Source organism: Anolis carolinensis, chromosome 6 (genome assembly GCF_035594765.1).
Source record: "Anolis carolinensis isolate JA03-04 chromosome 6, rAnoCar3.1.pri, whole genome shotgun sequence".
Lineage (NCBI taxonomy): Eukaryota > Metazoa > Chordata > Lepidosauria > Squamata > Dactyloidae > Anolis > Anolis carolinensis.
The window spans coordinates 55,956,115-55,963,595 of NC_085846.1; positions in this window are offsets into that span (position 1 = coordinate 55,956,115).

Here is a 7,481-nt window from a genome sequence, read left to right on the forward strand (position 1 = left end):
ATGGTGCTTGATTACAGATTGGGATTACTGTCTATGTTTTAAGTTATTTGAACTTTTGTAAGAAGTGTTATTATATTGTGATTTTATTGTGTTACTGTTTTTATTGATGTAATACTATTTTGGGCTTGTCCCAGTGTAAGCCGCCCCGAGTCCTTCAGGAGATGGAGTGGGGTATAAATAAAGTTTTATTATATTGTTATTATAAGCCAACTAAAGGTAAAGTTTCCCCTGACGTTAAGTCCAGTCATGTCTGACTCTGGGGGTTGGTGCTCATCTCCATTTCTAAGCCGAAGAGCCGGCGTTGTCCGTAGACACCTCCAAGGTCATGTGGCCGGCATGACTGCATGGAGCGCCCTTACCTTCCTGCCAGAGCGGTACCTATTGATCTACTCATATTGGCATGTTTTCGAACTGCTAGGTTGGCAGGAGCTGGAGCTAACAGCGGGCGCTCATGCCGCTCCCGGGGTTTGAACCTGCGACCTTTCAATCTCCAGCTCAGTGTGTTACTTTTAAAGAAGTCTACTTATTTTTTGTCTCTTGAGAGCATGTTTTAAAAACAAATATATTTTAAGAGAGAGTAGATGTTTTTGGGCAACTAAAAAGGACACTTCTGAAACTCTGCCGAATATATGTGTGTCTGTATTTGTGCATTGGCATATCTTTGTCTCTAACCGGTCAAAAACATTCCTAGGTACATCAGTTTAACAACCAAGAAACCTAATTGCCTTGTATGAATGCTATTTTCCAAAAAAAAATATGATACTGTACTGGATACTATAATGGACACATTTAAATTGTGTCCTTTAAAGTTTGACATGATTTATTCAAGTGCATCTTTCCCCCTCAGTTTAGGCATTTATTAATTCTATCATTGTGTCTGGAATGCCTCCAAAACAGAACACCTTCAAATTTAGAATTGCATCATATAAGCAAAATCCATTGTTTAAAAAAATGGCCAAGAAGATGGCCTTTCCTGGCCAACGGGGCCCTGTGATTGAACACACCTAAGCATAATGGTAAATCCGGCACTGGTTGGAATATGTCTGGAAATCAGGATCTAAGTTCTCAGTTGGCCACAGCAACCCATTGGGTACCTTGGACAAATCTCAAATTTTTCAGCCTCAAAAGATGACAAAGGCAAATCTCCCGAACAAACCTTGCCAAGAAAACCCTAAGATAGATATGCTTTAGGGTGTCATAGGTTGGAAGTGATTTGAAGGCACGAAACACGAACATTCTTACAAGTGTGAGTGGGGTTAAAATCACACAGTACAAATGGTTGAGAAAATATACTTATTCTGTATTCCTTTGGCAGTTTGATCATGAACAAGTGATATCACTTTTCAATTAAACAAATGTATACAACTTTTTTCAGTGAAATATATGCTTCTCTTGCTGCATGCGTTGTCTCTTGGCATTTTGGAAGTGGATCCAATCAGCCCTTAGACAAACGGATGGAGTTTACTCACAACCTTTTGAGTAACTTTGGAATTGCAAAGTACAAGAGCAGTCTGTGTACTCCTTGGTGAATCACAATATATGTGCTTTTGCTTCTTACAGCAACAGTACACTAGGGGGACTATTTTTCCTCTTTCTGGAGAAATGGAAACATGGCAATCTCAGAACAGGTTATGATCTTCCCACAATGCTTGGCCTCTCTTTGCTGATGCTTGTAAGTTAAATGCATATAAGACACAACCTTACATTTAAGAACAAGACACTTTGTACATTTAAACTAGATCTGGTGTCCCAAGCTCTCTGGAGTTGTTTTTCAATATTCATATTTAATTTTGATAGAACTCAGGAAGTTTAGAGATGAAAATGTCCATTTTATGTGGGTAAATAAAGGGCATGCTACTTTGTAAAACGAAGTCTTTTAATTCATATACTCTCAGTTACTGGCACCCATGGAGACTGGTAAATGCTGGATAAATCTAATTTTTGGTTGTTGTGTGTCTTTCGGGCTGTGTGGCCATGTTCCAGAAGCATTCTCTCCTGACGTTTCGCCCACATCTATGGCAGGCATCCTCTGAGGATGCCTGCCATAGATGTGGGCGAAACGTCAGGAGAGAATGCTTCTGGAACATGGCCACACAGCCCGAAAGACACACAACAACCCTGTGATCCTGGCCATGAAAGCCTTCGACAACACTAATTTTTGGTTGCTTGAGTATTACTATAAAAATAGGTCTGGTATTATATCCAATACTATACATACTATAGGTAAAGGTAAAGGTTTCCCCTGAAGTTAAGTCCAGTCGTGTCCGACTCTGGGGGTTGTTGCTCATCTCCATTTCTAAGCCGAAGAGCCGGCGTTGTCTGTAGACACCTCCATGGTCATGTGGCTGGCATGACTGCATGGAGCGCCATTACCTTCCCGCCGGAAGCACAGTAATATCAGCTACAGTAAGCACCTAGATAGGAGCCTCCAATGGCCTAGGGAATAAAAGCCTCGTGACTTGAAGGTTGGGTTGCTAACCTGAAGGCTGCCAGGTTCGAATCCCACCCGGGGAGAGCGCGGATGAGCTCCCTCTATCAGCTCCAGCTCCATACGGGGACATGAGATAGGCCTCCCACAAGGATGGTAAAAATATCAAAACATCCGGGCGTTCCCTGGGCAACGTCCTTGCAGACGGCCAATTTTCTCACTCCAGAAGCAACTCCGGTTGCTCCTGACACGGAAAAAAAAAAGCACCTAGATAAAACAATTTTATTTATCTGAACTAGATCTGTGCCTCCCCAAAATATTCAGCACAGCTTAACAGACTTTGTGAGCAAAATCAGTTTGCAATAATACATAGATTAGGAGCAGGAGATAGGCTAGGTCATTTGACCACTTTCCTTTAAACAACAATCCAACAACATCAAAAGCCAAATGCAGCATTATTAGATAATAACAAAAGGAAATCACTGTGTATTATGAACCGCAATACCCATTCTGAAAATGTTATGTTGTCAGTATCCTTGTAGTGATATCGAACAACCACCCTCCTTCAATAAATAAAACACATAGGACCCCATATTCATGGGTCAGGACCTAATACCCGCGGGTCTCTGCATCCGTAGATACCCCGATCCTGGGAGCAAGCAGCTCACATAGAATACTCTTATCCTCACCTCCCTGGACACCACTTTCTGCTGTCCCCATACCTCTGCAAACCCATTTCTCCCCAAGAATCTCGGTATCCACAGCTCACCGTTTTTACTGAGTAGAGCCACCTGGGACTTACAAAGACAGCCAGGGGTAGATACATTGTGTCTACTAACATGGCTCAGTAGCACTCCGTGTATTCAGTCCTATTCCAGTACTCGCTGACAACTCGCAACAGTTACCCTTTTGGAAACTTTTTATTTTTTCCCTCTTAACTCCTGCAAATATGTGTACCTCTGCATATTTGCACTTATGAAATATAAGGCAAATCAGCCGTCCCTTACCCCAGTCACCCCATTTTCCCTTATTTTTTGATGAAATTAATAAAAAAGACATTTGATGCCACCCTTTCTCTTTGACATTCCTTTATTGTGTATGACTTTACTGTCTTGTCGGCTATACCTTTTACGTTTTGTTTTTGATTCACTTTAGTAAAGGTAAAGGTTTCCCCTGAAGTTAAGTCCAGTCGTGTCCGACTCTGGGGGTTGTTGCTCATCTCCATTTCTAAGCCGAAGAGCCGGCGTTGTCCGTAGATACCTCCAAGGTCATGTGGCCAGCATGACTGCATGGAACGCCATTACCTTCCTGCCGGAGCTGTACCTATTGATCTGCTCACATTTGCATGTTTTCGAACTGCTAGGTTGGCAGAAGCTGGAGCTAACAGCGGGCGCTCACTCCGCTCCCCAGGTTTGAACCTGGGACCTTTCAGTCTGCAAGTTCAGCAGCTCAGCGCTTTAACACACTGAGCCACCAGAGGTTCACTGTGTTAGGTTTCACTTTATCTTGTATAAAAAGGCTTTACTTTATCTTGTATAAAAATTACGATATGTATATATCAGAAGGTAAGCAGCAGATAAACTCCAATAATCCAGGGTCCCATCCTGGCCCCAGCAGAGTTCCTGGACATCTTCATAAGGACAAAGACCCCTCCTGGAAAACCATCAAGATGGCACAAAAGATAATCATCCTCATCAGACACACTATACCATGAACTCTGGTTTCAATGATCCAATCATGCCACTCCCAGACATTCCTGTACTGTTTATTGTCCCAGCCATGGGGAAGTACTTGAGATTGCCAAGTCCCCCTTTATTTCGGATGCTTGGACTCGATACCAGCATAACCCGCCTATTTTCATTTCCACACTCTTATTGCAATGATTCATCACCTTATCATAATTCGGAGGGCGGACTTGTGCCCTCCTCTTGCTCCCCTGCCCATTGGAAGTCTTGGGATGTCCAGCCCAGCCGGGAACTCAACAACAATCAATCAACAAGGAAGCCAGCAAGGCTCTACCTCCAAACCAATCAGAGGCTGGCCAGCTTCCCGAGCTGTAACCAATAGGGCATGGGTCAGGAAAGTTTGAATAGCAATCATGTTATACTATGGGGTTTCTACTGTATAAAGATGCTTGTTTTGACTGATTCTTTACACTTGCACATTTGGAGCTTGTTCGCCCATGTTGCAATTTGAATAAAATGTCTCTCACCTGCCTTCGACCTCCTGGTGTACTTCAATTCTTCACCATGGCTTGGATTGAAAATTTAGTGTTCACTCACCAGGTGGATACCCTCACAGCCTTTTTGGCTGGCTAGCTGAAATCATTAAATTCCAGTGGCAGTAATATTTGTCTGGTATTCTAAAGCCAATTAATGAGTGTAAGTTAAAGTTTCTTCTTGAACTTCTAAATTTTAGGAGCTTTTATCACTATCTGATATATATTAAATTCAAGATGACATGATCCATCAGTTGGTTCTACTAAAGTACCAGAGAAAAGGTTGATCACATTTCACAATTGTCTTGAAAAGAAGGCTCGATCTAAAATTAGCTAATCTGAAATGATTTACGGATGAGTTCTATAAGATCCCAGTTTTTTCACTGGGGGCTGCCACGACAGAGGCAGCGATGTACCTGTTCCGGATTTTACTCCAAACCATAAAGAATTCTCCAAGAGGCCAAATCTATTGCGGAGACATAGTTCGATATTCTGCATAACTTCTTTATCATTCAGACTGAAACCTACCTTAGTGCAATGGGAACAGCCATCTACCCCTGGATTTAGTTCATATGCCCAGTGGGAAAACAACATGAAACAAAAAAGCCACTTTTAAAGAGGTTGACTCCATCTGAATTCTTCTGCAGTCAAATGCAAAATGGGTAAGAATGTTCCCTGGGGTTTTAATTTCAAAGAACAGAATACATTTTTAAAAAAGAGAGAATATATAGCTTTCAACTTGTGATATTATGTTCAACTGACCAGGAACTAGTTGGCAGGGACATTGTGATGGCGCGAGTGGCGCCATCTATATGTCAAACTGTAAGTTGCAAGATTTGAATTGTTGTATCATGCCCGATTTTGCCTTTACCCTGTAAATGTAGTTGGATTGATTGGTTATTTATAGCTGTCAATCAATGTTGTTTGCACCAGTTATACTGCTTCCTCAGCTCAATTGTTTGGCCCCACCTCTTCCTAGAGTGGGACAGTGTCTCCTTTTTCATTCCACCATCAAGTTTTCTACCAGATGGACATGAGAGAGAGACTTGGCTCTAAAAGCCCTTGATTAAGTTACCTCTCAGCACCAATTCTGAGGTTCTTACCCTTGAGACTTATGCTTCTTGTTCAGGGCCAACCTGGACGACGTTGAGGAGTCTCAAGCGCCTTCAAATCAGTTCTTTGGCACCAAAGGAAGACTGCGTCTTCGAACATAGGCCATTTGGACTGAGGCTGAGGATTGCTCTGGCATTCACAGCCATTGAGAAAGAGGGACCTGGAAAAGCTTCTCAGCTACAGAGCTCCTTGGACTTAAGACAACCAAAGACTGTAATGTATTTTCCTTTACCCCTTTGAAACTTCCAGCTTATTGCCTTAAAGAGATAACCTTTTGTGAACAATAAAACCAGTTTTTGAGTAATCTACAGTGTTTTGGTCCTTGGGAGTTCCAGTTTTCCTAAAGGAGGACCAGAAGCAATCCCCTGGGGAAAGATGTCACGTCCATGCCTCTTTCACTAAGAGTTATAGCCCCAGGCGCGATGGCACAGGCATGATACAGATGTTGAAGTAGTTCTACTTTATTATCCCTACGATACAATTCTTAACTGCTAGTGCCACCCACATTCAAGTGGTAGCATTCTGTTTGATTCTAGAAGTGCCGATCAGGCTACATGAAAACTGGCTGTTTTAAGAAGATTATCTTTTCGGAGAGAGTTAAAATAAAATAAAGCAGAATATGCTTAAGTTGCCTGAATGCTTGAAAAGCAAAGTTAATAGGATGCAGATAAAACAGAGGGCTCCAGTGTGACAAAAATGCAGAGAAAGGGTTTAATCCTATTACACAGAATGTACGATCTGCCACTTTCATAGAGTGGTTGCACTTACACAAGCAGCTTTGTCAGGATATCTTTAGGTTTTAATTACTCTGTCAGTTACAATTAGCAGTGCTAATGTGTCAGTGAAATGCAACAAATTACTTGTGGCTTTTAGTTTCTGCACATTTGCCTAGATTGGTCTTCAATAAGAGGGTTCTCATGTCATGCTGATAGTGGTGAAATCATTACATCTCCACGTGATGGAAAAAGAAAATAAATACTATACAATTATAGCAATTTGATCCCGCTTTTTTGTACCAAGGCTCCTTTCTATAGACTCCTGGATTAGTATTGTACTCAGAATTTTCTACCAGAGAGCACATCACCAAACAAGAAACCCCAGGATCTTACAGAATGGGGCCAGACACTTAAAGTGGAATCAAAGTGCTTGATTATCCAATATAGATACCTGAAGATATACCAGTGCTACTGGCCCTGCTGAATGGGGGATTTGGGGACTTGTGGTACAAAATAACCTTTTTCAGTCTTTGCTTCTTGCTAGGACATCACCAACATGGATTGTAAGATGCAGGACAAGATTTGTATTTATTTATTGGGAAGGAACTCTGGATGTACTCTGCAGAACTAATGCGGTTTAACACCACTTTAATTGCTATGACTTTGCTATGGAATTATGGGAGTAGTAAATTGGTGAGGCACGGCGCTATTTGGTAGAGGACACTAAAGGCCTTGCAAAACTTCATCTCCCACAATTCTATAGCATTGAGCTATGGCAGTTAAAATGGTGTCTTGTCTTCTGTGCCATAGCAACATGCTATGCTAATTTTACATACACACACACACATATATAATATACAATAATTTATAAATATATAATATATTGTATATACTTATAATATTGATAATAATATTGTAATGTAATACAATATTATACTAATAATAATATAATATAATAATATTAATTATATATTAAATGTAACCTTACTAATAATATTACCATATA